Source organism: Saccopteryx leptura, chromosome 3, assembly GCF_036850995.1.
Source record: "Saccopteryx leptura isolate mSacLep1 chromosome 3, mSacLep1_pri_phased_curated, whole genome shotgun sequence".
NCBI lineage: Eukaryota > Metazoa > Chordata > Mammalia > Chiroptera > Emballonuridae > Saccopteryx > Saccopteryx leptura.
Window position 1 is genome coordinate 241,289,901 of NC_089505.1, and position 20,001 is coordinate 241,309,901.

Consider the following 20,001-nt stretch of genomic DNA (forward strand, 5'->3'; position numbering starts at 1 on the left):
CTCTGAACTAAGTTCCACTTAGGTCCTCCCAACTGAATGCTTGATTTCCCTGGGAGAATCCTTTGTGGAAAGAAAGGTGACTCTGATCCCATTCATGTGGAACGGGTGTCATGGGAGCCAAGATCTGGGAGACAGAGTGAGGCTTCAGAGCCAGGAAGACTGCTAAACACTAAACTTAGGGCTCAGGGCAGGAGTGGGAGTATGAAAGCAGGGCCAGTAAGTAGAAATCAATGAAAAAAATGAAGAGGATGAGAGGTTCTATGACCATGTTGGTGTCCGCAGTGAATAGTAACAAAGGATTATTACAGACACTGGGGAAAGGCCAAAGGAAGAGGCAATGTTTACATGGCAGTGTGACTTATCGTCACTGGAGAGTTAAGGGATTGCTGGGTGGGAGAAAATGAAAACATGTGTTCTATTTATTTGCAATTTATAGCTGCATAAAACTTCCAAGAAACTTAAGGCAGCTTTCTAGAATACAAACAACTGCAGTACAGCTGTTAAAATAGAAATAAAAATTTATATGTTTTTAAACAACAAGAAGAAACAGGAAACACCTCTACAAAATGTCTAGTAAAATCTGGTTATTTTAATTAGACATTTACTTTAAAAAAAAAAATTAAGTGAGAGGCAAGGAGGGAGAGAGACAGATTCTTGCATGCGACCCGACCAGAATCCACCTGGCAAGCGCACTAGGGGGAGATGCTTTGCCCATCTGGAGCTGTTGCTTTGTTACTCAGCAACCAAGAGGCCATGGTGTCATCCTCAGTGAGGGGGCCAACTTGCTCAAATAAGCTATGGCTGTGGGAGGGGACAGAAAAAAAGAGAGAGAGGGAAGTGGAAGGGGGAGGGATGAAGAAGCAGACGGTCGCTTCTCCAGTGTGCCCCGACCGGAAATCAAACATGGGACTTCTACAAGCCAGGCTGACTGTCTACTGCTGAGCCAACTGGCCAGAGCTGGACATTGACTTTAGTTCTGAATTTCCTAGTAGCAAAAGGGGAAGGAAAAGAGGAAAAGTTCCATAGCTGCCAGTCAAAGAAGAGAGAGCAGAAGACTTAGACACCATTTAAAAATATTATTTCAAGGCCCTGACCGGTTGGCTCAGTGGTAGAGTGTCGGCCTGGCGTGCAGGAGTCCCAGGTTCGATTCCCGGCAAGGGCATACAGGAGAAGCGCCCATCTGCTTCTCCACCCCTCCCCCTCTCCTTCCTCTCTGTCTCTCTCTTCCCTTCCTGCAGCCAAGGCTCCACTGGCCCAGGCGCTGAGGATGGCTCCATGGTCTCTGCCTCAGGCACTAGAATGGCTCTGGTTGAGACAGAACAACGCCCCAGATGGGCATGCCAGGAGGATCCCGGTCGGGCGCATGTGGGAGTCTGTCTGATTGCCTCCCCATTTCCAACTTCAGAAAAATACAAAAAAAAAAAAAATTATTTCAAATTCAGAGAATAAAACCTGTCTACAGGAAGAGGTAAAGTCTCAAGACGAAAAGCAAAAGGAATGTCGAGGGTTGAGGTGAACAGAGCCACACCACACTGACGTCTTTCTCCCTCAGACACTGGCTCTGCACTCACACTTATTTCTGACAATAAAACTTACACCCATGGCCTGTCTTCTTTCCACCTGTCCAGCCACTGGATGCACCATAGGGATGTAAACTCCTTACAACCTCCTTTCTGCTGTGCTCTGAGTAAGCTTCATTTTCACTTTCTGGCTTTCACTGCTTGTTATTCTGGGGTGGCTTCAGATGCCATGAGACTGGGAAAGTGGCCTCCGCTGACATTGAAACATAAATGGGCCTGACCTGTGGTGGCGCAGTGGATAAACCATTGACCTGGAATGCTGAGGTCGCCAGTTCAAAGCCCTGGGCTTTCCCGGTCAAGGCACATACAGGAAGCAACTGCTACGAGTAGATGCTTCCTGCTTCTCTTCTCACTCTCCTTCTCTCTCTCCAAAATTCAATAAATAAAATCTAAAAAAAATGTTTGAAATGTAAATGGTCCCAGACTTCTGTCCTCACTTCCTCATCCTGTGGATGGTCTATAGCTCTCTACATCCTGCTGTGTCCCTCTGTTATTCCCGTGGGGGAGATGCCCAGTCTGCCTCCCACCTCTCCTGTCATCTGAGCCTTCTTGGGTCTGAGAGTGCATGAGCTCCCATGGGTCTGTCTTAGGGCGAGGTGGGGACACATCTGCACCTGCATGATACATATGAGCATTCTGTCTCTTTGTGCTCTTCAGATTAACATTCACACGTATTTTTCTCCCCATCCTTTGTCATAATACTCTTCATGCTTCATTATAATTGCTTATTTAGTCTGCCAAGTCTGCTGCTCCCTACTAAGCTCCCCAAATACCCAAGGCCAGGAACCAAATGCGCAAGCCTGGTTGGCAGGGCACCCCCTGCATATTGGCCAGGTTCTGCCACAAAGTGAGCGTTCAAGCAACATTTTATTTAACAGACATTTATTAAGCAACTACTATGTGAGTACTCTTCTAAAAATTTGGGATACATCAATGAACAAAATAGACATATCTGCTTTCCTCGTGGATCTTATATTCTCATGGTTTTGGGAAGCAAATGACTAAAGGTCATGGAGGAAATGAACACTCTATTTTGGAGAAAAGACAGTGATCAGGACATTCTAATAGTCGTTCTCAGACTGGAATGTGCCAGAAAGCGGATGGGGTGGGGGCCTTGGTAAACACTCCTAGCAGCCAACACAGTGTGGAGCAGGGTCGCTCCTGTGGGTGGGCCTCAGACCACACTCGGAGAAGTCTTGCCTGGCCTTCTGGTGGGGGAAGCTTGAGAGGAGGATATTGATGCATGGAGTCAGGCTTCACATTCAGGTCAAAACTGACATTCTTCACACAGCACAGCTGTCAAACGGTTTAAATATAATAATAAAATCAGCTGAGGCTGACTTTGGTGGCAAAGGAAAGCCTCTGGCTGACTCCTGCCCTGAGTCACCTCAGGAACTCCCACCCTGCATGTCAACCGAAGCCCAGGCCCATACGGCCACCCCTCCGCTGGGCACACAACCAGGCAGCAGAGAAGTCTATGGGAGGACGCGGGAAAAGGCCTGGCCATACTTCACTGACAGACTAGCATGGTCCTACCGATTTCTGGCTCAAATCTCCTGCTTTCTATTCACACATGAAAGTGGATAGGGAGCACATCTGTTTGTGAGCTATGTTCTTTGGACCCTGAGACTTGTGGGTGGATGGACCAAAGACACCCTTTTCCCCAGGGCTTTCTCCACCTGACACAGCTTTCCTGTCTCACCCTCAGTCTTTCATGTTATTCTTGGTAAGAACATGCACACATTGGCAATGCAGAGAGAACCATCCCACACACCTGCTCCCTCCCCCTTTCCACTTGGCCCATACCTCAGCCTCTGAGACCAGATGTGCAATCTGGAACCTCTGCCTAAATTAGCCAGGACAAACCCAGGTGAGGCAGAAGGGCAGTGAGGCAGGCACCTCCCCTCCCCCGGCCAAATGCCCCCAAGGCCTGTAATGCAAGCCCTCTGGTGGCCACTTGGTGCGGCCTCTCCATCCCATACAGCCCTTGTGTTCTTTCTTCTCTCCTTCCCAGACCTTTCTACTATGCCTTATGGAAGTCCCACTGTAAGGCAACAAGCAGTTTACCCTGTTCATCAACCTCTTTCTGGAGGCTTTCTTGCACATCTTATTGGAGTGTAAACCTAACTTCTTTTCTGGAGCCTCTTCTTCCTGCAGCTCCTGGGTGGAGGCTGCCTAGCCCCCCAGTGTCAGGAAGCACCGGATGGGGAAAAGTCTGCCTTCTCCAAGCTTCTTGTTACTTTTTAAAACCATTCTCATTCTTGTGTAAAAGCCCCATCTTCTTTGATGGCTATGCCATCTGGTTGTGTACCAGTCTGAAGAAACCCAAAAGTTTATTTTTTTTATTCTAACATATAGACCACTGATTAAAAACAAAAATCACCTGAGTGTGCAGACTGGTGCTTCGACAAACTTCCATTCTCCATGGTGTCCCACAGTCTTTATAACTAACTGGCACTAGCTAGATCTCTCTCTCTTTCTCTCCTCCTCAACCTCATTTTAAACACTTCCCAGATCAGTTAACCCACTAACCTGATTCACTTCACTCTCAGCAGATGAGTTCATCCTCTACCACGAGGTAGGAGCTGGAGCCTGGTGAGAAGTAGGGGCTGCCTGAGTTGAACCTGGACCCCTAGGCTTCTTGGCTGTTTAGCTCTGGGCACCTTTTTGCTTCTCTGCTTCAGCTTTCTTCAATAAAATGACAATGATATAATTTATTTTACAGGGCTATTCTGAGGGTCAAATGAGTTATGCATAGGAGAATAAGAATAGAGTCTGGAATAGGATATAAACTCAACCTTGTTTATCATCCTCTTAAGTGTTTCCAGGACTCCTCTTCTCTCAAAGACTGTGGCCTCCCAGACATAGAAACCTCAAGGTGGAGGGCAGAGATGGTTCATGTTTGCAGAATACTACGAAGATTTATCTACGCTTGCATTTATGCACTTGTCACGAACAGGCCACGTGAAAGCTCAAGTCCAGGACAAGGGAATTTGCACGGAAGTTTGTATAGCTAATAACCTCCTTCCCCATTGCATAATCTCCTGCCAGTTTAACTCTTTTCTATCACTGTAACAACTTATGTCCCTTAATAAACAGAAGAGAAATTTTTAGGAAAGATGGGAAGTGTGTCTATATATGCAGTTTTCTGATTCAGAATTGCTTCCCCTCAGGGTATAATTTTGGCCTTTTGTGGCATATAGGACCTGCTCACAAGCTCTGAGAAACCTATCAGGTCAAGCCAGGGGCTTCTAACATCTCTGTACTAAGGAAGATTCTTTTGCCAATGCCCAGGGAATACTTAGGAAAATGTATCCAAGTCATGAGAGGAGATCACGGTGCAGAGCTAACAAAGGCTCTATTCTAAAGGGCCGAGGGACGCACTCAGGTGGGTATGAGCTATTGACTGCAAGAGCTTTGGCTCTAGAATTGAGAGCCTAGTCCAGCTCGCCTTCACTTCAAGAGCACTGGAAATTTCTATAAACCTTTCTAACACTGGTACACGTTGTTCTCACAAGAAAGTTTTTATATTGCACACTGAAGTGCAATAAATTCCAGACGGTCCAGCTGGGCTTCAAGGAAGACCAAAGTGCTCCACAGGGAGGCACAAATAATGGGGCCCAGATGTGGGGATAACGTGGCTGCAGCGTGCGCACACCTGGACGGAACACCATCGGCTGCCTCACACAGAGCACACCAGGACAGGACACCTGAGAGAAAGCAGACCGGATGCGCCCAAGGGGAGGAGCACCGGTGGGACCCAAGTATCTGACCTGCCAAGGGAAAATCTAACCTCTTAATGAAAAGCAGGAAAGAAAAAAAGACTATGAAAAAAGTGTTATTTAAAAATAAATCCCTCCTTGCCATTTTTCTTTCCATGTAATTGCAACTATTTTGCCATTGTTCTCCCTTTGGTTGCTGGCAGTGTAGATCCACTTGAAATTTTTTTTTCTATCTTCTTGGTCCAGGTTCGTTGCCTCTTCCAGTATCTTGTCCACATCCTTTTGCTAGGTAACAGTTAACAGCGTCAGAAGGTTCCAGGTCCTTACCCCCACCCTCAGGAGCTCTGAATCCCATTAGCAAGAAAAATTGGAGTGTTGTATACTGAATGCAATAGGACAGATGGTGAGAACCCTTGGACAATGGTCCCAATGGAAGTCTGAACTTCATAGGGGTGACCAAGTTTTATAGAGGATTTTCCTGGTTTTATTACTGCAACCAGTCAGTCTCAGGCATATCAGGACAGTTAGTCACCCGAGAACTTTCAAATACCTGTGTCCAGGGCCCCTCTCCAAACATTTTCTATTAATTGGCCTGCGGTGGGCTGGGCGTCAATGCTGTTTAAAAGTCCCCCTGGCATGCTGATGCTCAATGAAGGCTGAAGACCACACATGGCTTTAAGAGATAATTAAGGAACTTGCATCAGGCCAGGGAAAAAAGAATTCTCTTAGGACTTGATGTGTCCTGTGATAGATTTTTCACCTGACCCCAATTCTCAGAGGCCTTTGGGAAATTCAGGTACTTATGGTTCCACACTCTCCCAGTCCTCAAAAGTTAAAAAAGGGACAAACAAGGAAATGAGAAAATCCAGTAAAATCAAATATCTAAAGTCATCATAGCGATATGCCTGACAGCACTTAGATAACTGCCCAATTAGATGTGAACAATTTTTAGGACACAATATTCCCTGGTCTCTCAAGAACCCAATGCCAATAAGTTAAAAATTCAAACTGAACAGGCCATCACGCAGGCTCAACTGACACCCCCGGGGTATGCACCTTCCTCTACTGACTGTAGCACCTGAGCCACTGACCCACATCTGCCTCATATTCAGAGATCTCTCAAACATGCAAAACTATTCCAGGAATACTTGGCAAACCCAAGGGTGCTTTTCAAGGAGAAAAATCAAACCAAATTGAAAAAACAAAACCCCAAAAGAACAAATAAAACCAAACCAAACAAAAATAATCAAGAGCCGTTTGATGACGTCAGAGTAATGGCGGGGTAGGAAGCGATACCAATAAATCTCCCCCAAAACTCAACAAGATCTTCAACCAGAAACAGAAAAACCTATACTTGGAGCCTCCAGATGCTTCGCAATACACCCAAAGGTATGGTCGAGTGAAAAATTGGCTAAATATATAACCAAACCCCGAAGGAAATAGGGAGTAAGAAATGCTCCGCCTTCCTCACTAACCTAAACAGGGCGGCTTTCTCTGGTAACTGTGAATATAGAAACTGAGGCGGGCAAAGGGGGTGAATAGATCCAGGCCGCGGCACAAATGGCCGAACCAGGCTGTGGCACGGAGATCCAAGCCAAGGAAAAACTGATCCTGTGGCAACCCGGGCAATACAAGCTAACACTCGCGCCAAACCCAAACAAAGAAAGACAAGCGGGGCAGCCATTTTACCCGGTCTCCTGGTCGGCATGCGCGCAGTTAGTGGGCGAGAGATTTCTTCCTAGGCCCCTGGAGTGGGTGCCCGTGTTGCCCCACGGAGAGGCAGGGTCAGAGGCCTTTCTGTGGGCCGAGGGCAGAGTCTCTGGGCAGCCCCAGCGCCCTGGGAAAGCCACGCACGGGAGGGAGTGAGAACTAATTCCAACGGTGGAGATTTTCCATGCTGGAGGGGGTTTCACTCAGAGGGAAACGCGGCCGGCCTCATATCCTGGTCTGCGCACGCAGATAGTGAATGAGAGATTCCTCCGAGTGCCTCGGCAGTGCGTGCCCATGTTATCGCACAGAAGGGCAGAGTCAGGGGCCTTTGTGTGGGCCAAAGCAGAATCTCGGGCCGCCCCAGCGCCTTGCAAAAGCCGCGCATGGGGACGGAGCGAGACTCAATTCCAACGCTGCAACTTTTCCCTGCGGTTGGGGGTTTCACTCAGAGTGTGAGACTGCTGGCCGGATATCCGGGTCTGTGCGCGCAGACAGTGAGTGAGAGTTTCCTCCAAGCGCCCCGGAAGTGGGCGCCCGCCTGTGTTACCGGACAGAGTGGCAGAGCCAGAAGTCTTTGAGTGGGCGGAAAGCCCGCCTGATTATGCTAGCAGCTCTGACTGACTGAGCCTTACCCAGAGCCCTGTGCTGAGTGGAAATAGAGTGGGGAGTTGCCAGCTCTTTGAGCCTCTTACTATCCAGGCAGAGGCAGCAGCAACCCCATAGCTGGATTATCAGGCTACTAATTGAGGAAGGAAAGACTAGGAGAAAGGCTCCAGGAACACGGACTCTCTCACTGTCGGAGCATATAAATGCTAATGAGCCTCGACTGCCAACGAGACTAAAGCACAATACATGACATTGCCATAGAGACTTATCAACTGCAAACCTCTACCTGAGCGTGCCAAAGGGGCAGAACCCGGGGTACAGAGTCACCGACCAGGAAGAGGGAGAGAAAAGAAAAAGCAAGAAGATAACCTCTCAAAATCAAGAATAATCTGCAGACTTTATAACCTATCCCATTTTATTATATTTGTTCGTTTGTTTCTCTTATCTTAATTCTTGATACTTTTTTTCTTCTCCAATTTGGCCGATTAACTCTCTGCCGGTCTTACTCTCTCCTCTCCTTGAACTACACTACCCATAAGTGTTACATCTCCCATTATCTTTTCTCTTCTCTTCCTTTCTCTCTATGAGGGTTGCACTCCAAAACCCTTAACTCTCTCTCTCTCTCCTTTCTTTTTTCTTCTTTTAGTGGTTCCCTCTTTTTTTCTCTCTCTCTCTTTCTTTTCTCCCTCTATATTTGTTTCTTCCTTTCTCCTTTACATCTCCTCTCATTCAAACCTCAATAACAAACAAATTATCTTATCTGGGACTCAAACTTATGTTTGTGGCATTTTGGGGTTTTTTTACTTCACCTTTTTAACTCACTAGCAGTGCTCCCATCCCTGGCTCTCCATTTTATCTAGTTCTTGTTCCACTAAATACAATAGTAATTTTTTAATTTGTCCCCCCATTTTTCCATTTTCCTCTTATTCCTCTCATCATAACTCTTAGACAACCAACACCTAAAAGCAAATCATTTTATTCTTTTTTTTTTTTTTTTTTTAATTTTATTTATTCATTTTTAGAGAGGAGAGAGAGACAGAGAGAAGGGGGGAGGAGCTGGAAGCATCAACTCCCATATGTGCCTTGACCAGGCAAGTCCAGGGTTTCAAACCGGCGACCTCAGCATTTCCAGGTCAACGCTTTATCCACTGCGCCACCACAGGTCAGGCAATCATTTTATTCTTGACCCAAATTTTTGCCTTATTTGCTTTTTGTGGGTCCATACACTCTTTTTTTTTCTTTCTTTTTTTTTTTTTTTTTTGCCCCTTTATTATTTTTCCCCAATTCAGGCCCTCCATCACAGGCATTGTTTGTTATAATTCACAGTTCACCACAAGATTTTCTCAAGAAAGAGGGGTGAGGAGAGGAGAGGAAAAAAGGAGGGGGGGAATAATTTCCTTTTTTAAAATTTTTATTTTATTTTATTTTTCTTTATTTCATTATTAATTTTTTTTAAAAAAAAACAACTCTTTTCGATTTTTTATTTATTTTATTTTTTTAAAATTTTTTTAACTTTTTATTCTTTATTAAATCTCATTAATACTATCAACAAAACCACCCTCAGATGCCATTAAGGAAGAGAAAATCGAATATCATGGATACAAAAGAAAGAGAGGTAACACAGCTAGATGAGGAAAAATCTATGGAGAAAAAATTTAATATATTGGAAACCTTGGAGCTAAATGACAGAGAATTCAAGATAGAAATCCTAAAAATCCTCCGAGATATACAAGAAAACACAGAAAGGCAATTTAGGGAGCTCAGAAAACAACTCAATGAACACAAAGAATATATGTCCAAGGAAATTGAAACTATAAAAACAAATCAAACAGAGATGAAAAACTCAATTCACGAGCTGAAAAATGAAGTAACAAGCTTAGCTAATAGAACAGGTCAGATAGAAGAGAGGATTAGTGAGATAGAAGACAAGCAACTTGAGGCACAACAGAGAGAAGAAGAAAGAGACTCAAAAATTAAAAAAAAATGAGATAGCCCTACAAGAATTATCTGACTCCATCAAAAAGAATAACATAAGAATAATAGGTATATCAGAGGGAGAAGAGAGAGAAAATGGAATGGAGAACATACTCAAACAAATAATAGATGAGAACTTCCCAAGCCTGTGGAAAGAACTAAAGCCTCAAGTTCAAGAAGCAAACAGAACTCCGAGTTTTCTTAACCCCAACAAACCTACTCCAAGGCATATCATAATGAAATTGACACAAACCAACAGCAAAGAAAAAATTCTCAAGGCAGCCAGGGAAAAGAAGAATACAACATATAAAGGAAGGCCCATTAGATTATCATCAGATTTCTCAGCAGAAACTCTACAAGGTAGAAGAGAGTGGACCCCAATATTTAAAGTCCTGAAAGAGAGGAACTTTCAGCCACGAATACTATACCCATCAAAGCTATCCTTCAAATATGAAGGAGAAATAAAAACATTCACAGATACAGAAAAGATGAGGGAATTTATCATCAGAAAACCCCCACTCCAGGAATTACTAAAGGGGGTTCTCCAATCAGATACAAAGAACAAAAAAAAAAACCAGAGCCACAAGTAAAAGCTCCAAGAAGAACACAATAAAACCAAATTTAAACTGTGACAACAACAAAAAGAAAGAGGGGGATAAGATGGAGATTAACAGTAGCAAAGGATGATGGAATGCAAAAGTACTCACAAAATAGTTCGCTACAATGAACAGGGTAGGGACCCTTTTCATTACTCAAAGCTAACCACCATTGAAAAAACCACCACAGAAGCACATGAGATAAAAAAGATAGCAACAGAGGAAAGATGTATGGAATACAACCAAATAAAAACAAAAGATAGAAAAACGAAAGAGAAGGATCAAACAAGACACAAAACTAACAGAAAGCAAGATATAAAATGGCAATAGGGAACTCACAAGTATCAATAATTATACTAAATGTAAATGGATTAAACTCACCAATAAAAAGGCACAGAGTAGCAGAATGGATTAAAAAAGAAAATCCAACTGTATGCTGCCTACAGGAAACTCATCTAAGTAACAAGGATAAAAACAAATTCAAAGTGAAAGGCTGGAAAACAATACTCCAAGCAAATGACATCCAAAAAAAAGCAGGTGTAGCAATACTCATATCGGATAATGCTGACTACAAGACAGGAAAAGTACTCAGAGACAAATATGGCCATTTCATAATGGCTAAGGGAACACTGAATCAAGAAGACATAACAATTCTTAATATATATGCACCAAAATATATAAGACAGCTACTTATTGATCTTAATACAAAAACTGACAAAAACACAATCATACTTGGAGACCTCAATACACCGCTGACGGCTCTAGATTGGTCATCCAAACAGAGAATCAACAAAGACATAGTGGCCTTAAACAAAACACTAGAGCACCTGGATATGATAGACATCTACAGGACATTTCATCCCAAAGTGACTGAGTATACATTTTTCTCCAGTGTACATGGATCATTCTCAAGAATTGACCATATGTTGGGCCACAAAAACAACATCAGCAAATTCAGAAAAATTGAAGTTGTACCAAGCATGTTTTCTGATCATAAAGCCTTGAAACTACAATTCAACTGCAAAAAAGAGGAAAAAAATCCCACAAATATGTGGAAACTAAACAACATACTTTTAAAAAATGAATGGGTCAAAGAAGAAATAAGTGCAGAGATCAAAAGATATATACAGACTAATGAAAATGACAATACGACATATCAGAATCTATGGGATGCAGCAAAAGCAGTGATAAGAGGGAAGTTCATATCACTTCAGGCATATATGAACAAACAAGAGAGAGCCCAAGTGAACCAGTTAACTTCCCACCTTAAGGAACTAGAAAAAGAAGAACAAAGACAACCCAAAACCAGCCGAAGAAATGAGATAATAAAAATCAGAGCAGAAATAAATGAATTAGAGAATAGAAAAAATTAATAGAACAAGGAGCTGGTTCTTTGAAAAGATCAACAAAATTGACAAACCCTTGGCAAGATTTACCAAGGAAAAAAGAGAAAGAACTCATATAAACAAAATCCAAAATGAAAGAGGAGAAATCACCACGGACACCGTAGATATACAAAGAATTATTGTAGAATACTATGAAAAACTTTATGCCACTAAATTCAACAACCTAGAAGAAATGGATAAATTCCTAGAACAATACAACCTTCCTAGACTGAGTCAAGAAGAAGCAGAAAGCCTAAACAGACCTATCAGTAGAGAAGAAATAGAAAAAACCATTAAAAACCTCCCCAAATATAAAAGTCCAGGCCCTGACGGCTATACCAGCGAATTTTATCAAACATTCAAAGAAGACTTGGTTCCTATTCTACTCAAAGTCTTCCAAAAAATTGAAGAAGAAGCAATACTTCCAAACACATTTTATGAGGTCAACATAACCCTCATATCAAAACCAGGCAAGGATGGCACAAAAAAAGAAAACTACAGACCAATATCTCTAATGAATACAGATGCCAAAATACTAAACAAAATACTAGCAAATCGAATACAACAACATATTAAAAAAATAATACATCATGATCAAGTGGGATTCATCCCAGAATCTCAAGAATGGTTCAACATACGTAAAACGGTTAACGTAATACACCATATCAACAAAACAAAGAACAAAAACCACATGATCTTATCAATAGACGCAGAAAAGGCTTTCGATAAAATACAACACAATTTTATGTTTAAGACTCTCAACAAAATGGGTATAGAAGGAAAATATCTCAACATGATAAAGGCCATATATGATAAACCATCAGCTAACATCATATTAAATGGCACTAAACTGAAGGCTTTCCCCCTTAAATCAGGAACAAGACAGGGTTGTCCATTCTCTCCACTCTTATTTAATGTGGTACTAGAGGTTCTAGCCAGAGCAATCAGACAAGACAAAGAAATAAAAGGCATCCATATCGGAAAAGAAGAAGTAAAGGTATCACTTTTTGCAGATGATATGATCCTATACATCGAAAACCCCAAAGAATCCACAAAAAGACTACTAGAAACAATAAGCCAATACAGTAAGGTCGCAGGATACAAAATTAACATACAGAAGTCAATAGCCTTTCTATATGCCAACAATGAAACAACTGAGAAGGAACTCAAAAGAATAATCCCCTTCACGATTGCAACAAAAAAAATAAAATACTTAGGAATAAACATAACAAAGAATGTAAAGGACTTATATAATGAAAACTATAAACCATTGTTAAGGGAAATCGAAAAAGATATAATGAGATGGAAGAATATACCTTGCTCTTGGCTAGGAAGAATAAATATAATCAAGATGGCTATATTACCCAAAGCAATATACAAATTTAATGCAATTCCCATCAAACTTCCAATGACGTTTTTTAAAGAAATAGAGCAAAAAATAATCAGGTTTATATGGAACTATAAAAAACCCCGAATAGCCAAAGCAATCCTAAAGAAAAAGAATGAAGCTGGGGGCATTACAATACCTGACTTCAAACTATATTATAGGGCCACGACAATCAAAACAGCATGGTATTGGCAGAAAAATAGACAATCAGACCAATGGAACAGAATAGAAAGTCCAGAAATAAAACCACATATATATAGTCAAATAATTTTTGATAAAGGGGCCAACAACACACAATGGAGAAAAGAAAGCCTCTTCAATAAATGGTGCTGGGAAAACTGGAAAGCCACATGCAAAAGAATGAAACTAGACTACAGTCTCTCCCCCTGTACAAAAATTAACTCAAAATGGATCAAAGATCTAAACATAAGACCTGAAACAATTAAGTACATAGAAGAAGACATAGGTACTCAACTCATGGACCTGGGTTTTAAAGAGCATTTTATGAATTTGACTCCAATGGCAAGAGAAGTGAAGGCAAAAATTAATGAATGGGACTACATCAGACTAAGAAGTTTTTTGCTCAGCAAGAGAAACTGATAACAAAATAAACAGAAAGCCAACTAAATGGGAAATGATACTTTCAAACAACAGCTCAGATAAGGGCCTAATATCCAAAATATACAAAGAACTCATAAAACTCAACAACAAACAAACAAACAATCCAATAAAAAAATGGGAAGAGGATATGAATAGACACTTCTCCCAGGAAGAAATACAAATGGCCAACAGATATATGAAAAGATGCTCATCTTCTTTAGCTATTAGAGAAATGCAAATCAAAACAGCAATGAGATACCACCTCACACCTGTTCGATTAGCTGTTATTAGCAAGACAGGTAATAGCAAATGTTGGAGAGGCTGTGGAGAAAAAGGAACCCTCATACACTGTTGGTGGGAATGTAAAGTAGTACAACCATTATGGAAGAAAGTATGGTGGTTCCTCAAAAAACTGAAAATAGAACTACCTTATGACCCAGCAATCCCTCTACTGGGTATATATCCCAAAAACTCAGAAACATTGATACGTAAAGACACATGCAGCCCCATGTTTATTGCAGCATTGTTCACAGTGGCCAGGACATGGAAACAACCCAAAAGCCCATCAATAGATGACTGGATAAAGAAGATGTGGCACATATACACTATGGAATACTACTCAGCCATAAGAAATGATGACATCGGAACATTTACAGCAAAATGGTGGGATCTTGATAACATGATACGGAGCGAAATAAGTAAATCAGAAAAAACCAGGAAGTGTATTATTCCATACGTAGGTGGGACATAATAGTGAAACTAAGAGACATTGATAAGAGTGTGGTGGTTACGGGGGGGTGGAGGGGGGAATGGGAGAGGGAAAGAGGGTGGGGAGGGGCACAAAGAAAACAAGATAGAAGGTGACAGAGGACAATCTGACTTTGGGTGGTGGGTATGCAACATAATTGAACGACAAGATAACCTGGACTTGTTATCGTTGAATATATGTATCCTGATTTATTGATGTCACCCCATTAAAAAAATAAAATTATTAAAAAAAAATAATCAAGAGCCAAAATGCAAAAAAAAGAATAATATATAATATATATTATATATATATAATATATATTATAGGTATACAACATAATCGACTGTCCAAACAATGTGGAAATGTTTTCTCTAAATCTATGTACTCTGATTGACCAATGTCACCCTGTTAAATTTAATTGTCTAAATAAAAATTATATATATATATATATATATAATTTTTAGTATTTCTCCATAAGTTTTAGTACAGCGTGGGTGAGTTTTCCCTGATTTTCAACTCTCTGCCTTAGAAACTGGATAGGAACCAGCATGAGGCCATGGGAAAGGAGTCCACTCTGGTTCACCTCTCCAGATAGCAGGAGACTCCTGGCATCTGATCTAGTCAATGACCAGGGCTAGAGTCTCCCATGAGGGTTTGGACTCAGGTCAATAATAAAGGGATTCTTGACTTGGCGCCGTCTTCAGGGCACTCCTGGATACTCATCAGCTGGACCAGGAGGGAACAGCATAAGCATGTTCCACATTCTGTGTCCCAACCATCTCTTAATCCTCATAGTGGAGACCCATCCACTTTTTGCCCAGCTAAGGAAAGGGACTGATTGCAAGCTGTATATTATGAGACTGGAAAATCATTATATTAAGGCAAGAGAGTAATGTAGGTTATGACAGACACTCGAGAACTTACATTTAATATAGAAGATTAACTATAAGTAATAAGTTGCTATTTAAAATATGATGACTGTTAGAGCTCTGGAATTCAGTACAAAATTCTGCTGCTCCATGCATCAGAGGTACCTGGAGAATGGAAAATATAGGGGTCCTCAGGTTAAGACAGTCTCGACATAGGACATTTTGAGTTTACAATGCTCACTCCCATAAAAGCTTTTAAAAATTGAGACTTGAGTGTTTTGGCTTATGCCGAACAAACTTAAATGATGTGTGGAAAAACTGTGTCTCCAATTTGCATATGACTTTCATTGCTTTGAGGAGCCAGTGGAGGCTATGATAGAGAAGGTTGTTGCCATGAGTAAAGAGCTTAATTAGGAGGTGGAGGCTGAGGATGTCACAGAACTAATGACATCACATGGAGAGGAGCTATCTGCTGAGGACCTCATTCAGCTGGAGAAGCAGCTGATTAAAGAGGAAGAGATAGAAACCCCAGAGCCCAAGAGATTTACTACCAAGGATTTTGCAGAAGGGTTTTCTATGGTAGAGGATGGGTTGGCAAAATTTCAGGCTGAGGACCCCAGAGATGACAGATTCAATAAGGTCTGCAGAGCTGTTACAGATGCCTTGCAATGCTATAGGCAGAATTTGGAAGAGAAGAAGAGACTAGCCTAGAACAATTCTTTAAGAAGGGAGAGAGGCCTGCAACAGATACTGTACGCTTTACATCAGTGGCTCTTGAGCACCCCCCCCCCCCCCCATAAACAGAAACACCGTAGTACAGGTAGAATCATCTCCCGGGTCTTCTTGTCTCCTGCTTGTTCCTTAGACAATCCTGACTCACCTGACCCAGTATTTCCAGAACCTTCTGCAGGTTTTCCTGCCTCTCCAGCTTCCTCCTCCCGATAGGTCACTCTCTCCCACCCTGCAATGCCCTTTCCAGTGTGCAAGCCAATAACAAGATTAAAGGTAAGAAATTTTTTTACACTTACCTTTTGTCATTTTTTCTCTTACTACAGTACAGTATATTTATGTCCTTTTCCTTTTTCTGAGGCTTAGTTGTGTTTTTATGTTCTAGATTATGATTTTACAACTGTTTTAGGATAGGTAAGTGACTTGGGCTAGGGTGTATTTCGACTTACACCGAAATTCAGGTTACATCACTGTCATAGGAATGGAACTGTGTCGTAACCCGAGGACCCCCTGTTTATGGATTGTGTGGCCACAACGCCACAGATCTCAAATCAATAACCTGGTGTTGGGACCCAGGACTCTCTATTTTGAAAACTCCGCAGGTGAGTTTTGCACACGCCAGGTCTATGAGCATACTCTGTAGGTCTTTTTCACTCCCATCAGCTGTGTCTTTGAGAAGACTAGAAAACCACAGACCTATGTTCTAAATTGACATGATTCTCAAAAAAAGTGAGAACCTTGGAGTCTTTAGTTTTCAGATACAAGATCTATTGAAGAGTAAGTAGCTGTTGTTACTGTTCTTTTAAACTTCTCCCATGTCTTCCTCTTCATTTACCTAACGAGCTCCTTCTGCCTTACCAGGCAAACCCTGGATGGGTGCGCCTTGTCTGGCTCATCAGGCAGAGCAGCTGAAGGTGCTTTACTATTAGGGTGACTGTCTCACTAATGTTCTAAACCGGGGCACTTTGAAAGTGAAGGAAGGCAGTATTAGTAATAATGCCGGGCAACAGGCATAAACAGAGACTGTCTAGGGTAAACCTGATCTATCTTGATTCTGTTACTTTTCACTAAGCCCCTAGCACTGCATGGCAGCTCCCTATTCCTTAAATCTGTCAGTTAGTGACAAAATCTACCTGAAACTTCTTCCTCCCCCACCCCCTACAAAAGCTTTGAACATCCCGGCATTTGATTGAAGGTTTATGGTCTTATGTCTAATGCTTTTCTTCTGTTCAGTCCTTTTTGTTACAATATAGTTCCTTCCCCTTGCTGGCCCTCCTGCCCTCACCAAAGAATCAGCATCCTGAATTAGTAGTGTTCCTGCATTTATTCTTCCTTCACATGTTTTACTATACATCAGTGGTACCGAACCTTTTTTGGGCCACGGACCAGTTTATTTATTTTATTTTATTTTTTTCTGTATTTTTCTGAAGCCAGAAACAGGGAGAGACAGTCAGACAGACTCCTGCATGCGCCCGGCTGGGATCCACCTGGCATGCCCACCAGGGGGCGATGCTCTGCCCACCAGGGGGCGATGCTCTGCCCCTCCCGGGCGTCGCTCTGTTGTGACCAGAGCCACTCTAGCGCCTGGGGCAGAGGCCAAGGAGCCATTCCCAGCACCCGGGCCATCTTTGCTACAGTGGAGCCTCGGCTGCGGGAGGGAAAGAGAGAGAGAGGAAGGAGAGGGGGAGGGGTGGAGAAGCAGATGGGCGCTTTTCCTGTGTGCCCTGGCCGGGAATCGAACCCGGGACTTCTGCACGCCAGGCCGACGCTCTACCACTGAGCCAACCGGCCAGGGCCCGGACCGGTTTAATGTAAGAAAATATTTTCACGGACCGGCCTTTAGGGTGGGATGGATAAATGTATCACGTGACCGAGACAAGCATCAAGAGTGAGTCTTAGACGAAAGTAACAGAGGGAATCTGGTCATTTTTAAAAAATAAAACATTGCTCAGACTTAAATATAAATAAAACGGAAATAATGTAAGTTATTTATTCTTTCTCTGAGGACTGGTACCAAATGGCCCACGGACCGGTACCGGTCCACGGCCCGGGGGTTGGGGACCACTGCTATACATGAATGAACCGTAATAATGTCTGGCATTGGTCTTGCTGTTTTAAAGTGGTATGTGCTATTTGCAATCTGCCTTTTCTCATTAACCTGTTTTTAAGAGATTTCTCCAAACTGATACATGTCACTCTAATTCATTCATTTTAAACATTACATGAAAGTCTATTCTAGTAGACCATAATTTAGGGATTCATTCTCCTATTTATGTACGTTTATGTTTTTCCAAATTTTTGCTCTCTTACAAATAAGGCTTCTATGAAAATTATACTATGTATCTTCTTTTGGAACATGTATAAGATTTTCTCTAAGGTACATTCTTAGAAATTAAATTTGGGATGGTAGGTTTGTGTCTCTTCCACATTAGCATATATTGCTAAATTTCTCTCTAAAATGACTAGATTGGCTTACAATCTCAGCATCTGCATTGGAAAGGTCCCCATCCTTGCCAACCCATGACATTATCAGCTGTATTAATTTTATCATTCTGGCATATGCAATGGCGCCTTGTTATTTTCAATTTCATTGCTCCAAGGACTAGTGTTTTGAACATCTTTTCACATATGTATTAGCCATACAGTGTTTCTCTTCTGTGAACTACTCATTCATATTCTTTGCCCCTTTCTCTCTCTGGGTTGCTTGGCTCTTGCTGATTTGTGATAGTTCTTTACAAATTATGGATACAACCCTTTGTTGGTTTTAGGCTTCATAAATCTCTCAGTACGTGACTTAAATTTTAATTTTGTTTGTGCGTTCCTATTAAATATAAGTTTTTATTTTAGTGAACTCAGATTTATGAGTCTTTTTCTTACAGCTTGTACTTTTTGTATGTCTTGTTTATGAAACCGTTCTTTACCTTGAGACCAAAATGATACTCTCTTATATTTTCTTCTAAAAGTTTAAAAATGCTCTCCTTCATACCTGACTTATCTTAGAATTGATTTCACTGCTGAAGCGAGTGAGAGATCTAGCTTCATCTTTTCCCCTAGGGAGAACCAGTCGTCCTAGCTTACCATTTGACTAGTCGGTCCTTTCTCTGGGCTCTCTCTGTTATTTACCAGGAATGACTTTGACTCTTATTTCATCCCATAGATCTATTTGTTGATTTCTGCACCATCACCACAATCTTAATCAGCATAGCTCTATAATGAGTTTTGAGATCTGGCAGATTAATACCCTTAGTTTTTCCTTCTTCAACATTGTCTCAGCGGTGCCTGGTCCTGCCTCTTCTTCCTGTGACACGCTGGGAGTGAGCCCAGGAGCGAGGCTGCCTCTGTGGGTTCCTCCACGCTGTGGAATTTCCACCTTTTCCTCAGGAAGCTTCATGCATTACTTTGTGACACATGACCGCTGACTCACAGACTGAATGAGGGAGCCAACGTCCCTTCTTGTGGTAGCTACTTATATAGCTTAATTTTCTTCTTTCCTTTTTGAATAAAGATATTATAGAAAGCAGTTCAACCATTTTCTTCCCACCCTTTAGTGGATACTTATACTCCCAAAGAATGCAAACTCTGTGTGAAAATCTTTTGTCAAGACTGATGTGCCTCTTCCACTTAGGCAGATACTGCTCAGTTTCATGTCCCTTCCTCCCCACCCTTGTCAGCACATGGCATTATCAGCTCTACTAATTTTACCACTCTGGTCCATGCAATGCTGCCTTGTTATTGTAGATTGCCCTTCCCTGATGACTAGTAACTTTGAGCACCTTTTAACATATTTATTAGCCATCTAAGTAAGGTTCCTCTTCTGTCAATTACCCATTCATATTCTTTTAAAATAATAAATTCTTGGTCCCATCATATGACTAAATTAGAATTTCTGGAGATGAAGCATGAAAATTCATCTTTTAAACCGTACCCTGTATAATTCTGTTGTACTTCCTGGTTTGAGAACTATAGTTAGAATTCAGTTTAGCCAAATGGGTCATGATTCTAGGAGTGACATTAAGTTTTCAGGCCTCTAGGTGGCGCTCAGGGTTCTCTCTTCCCCATCTACCACCTCATCCTCCTGATTTCCAAGTAGGATTA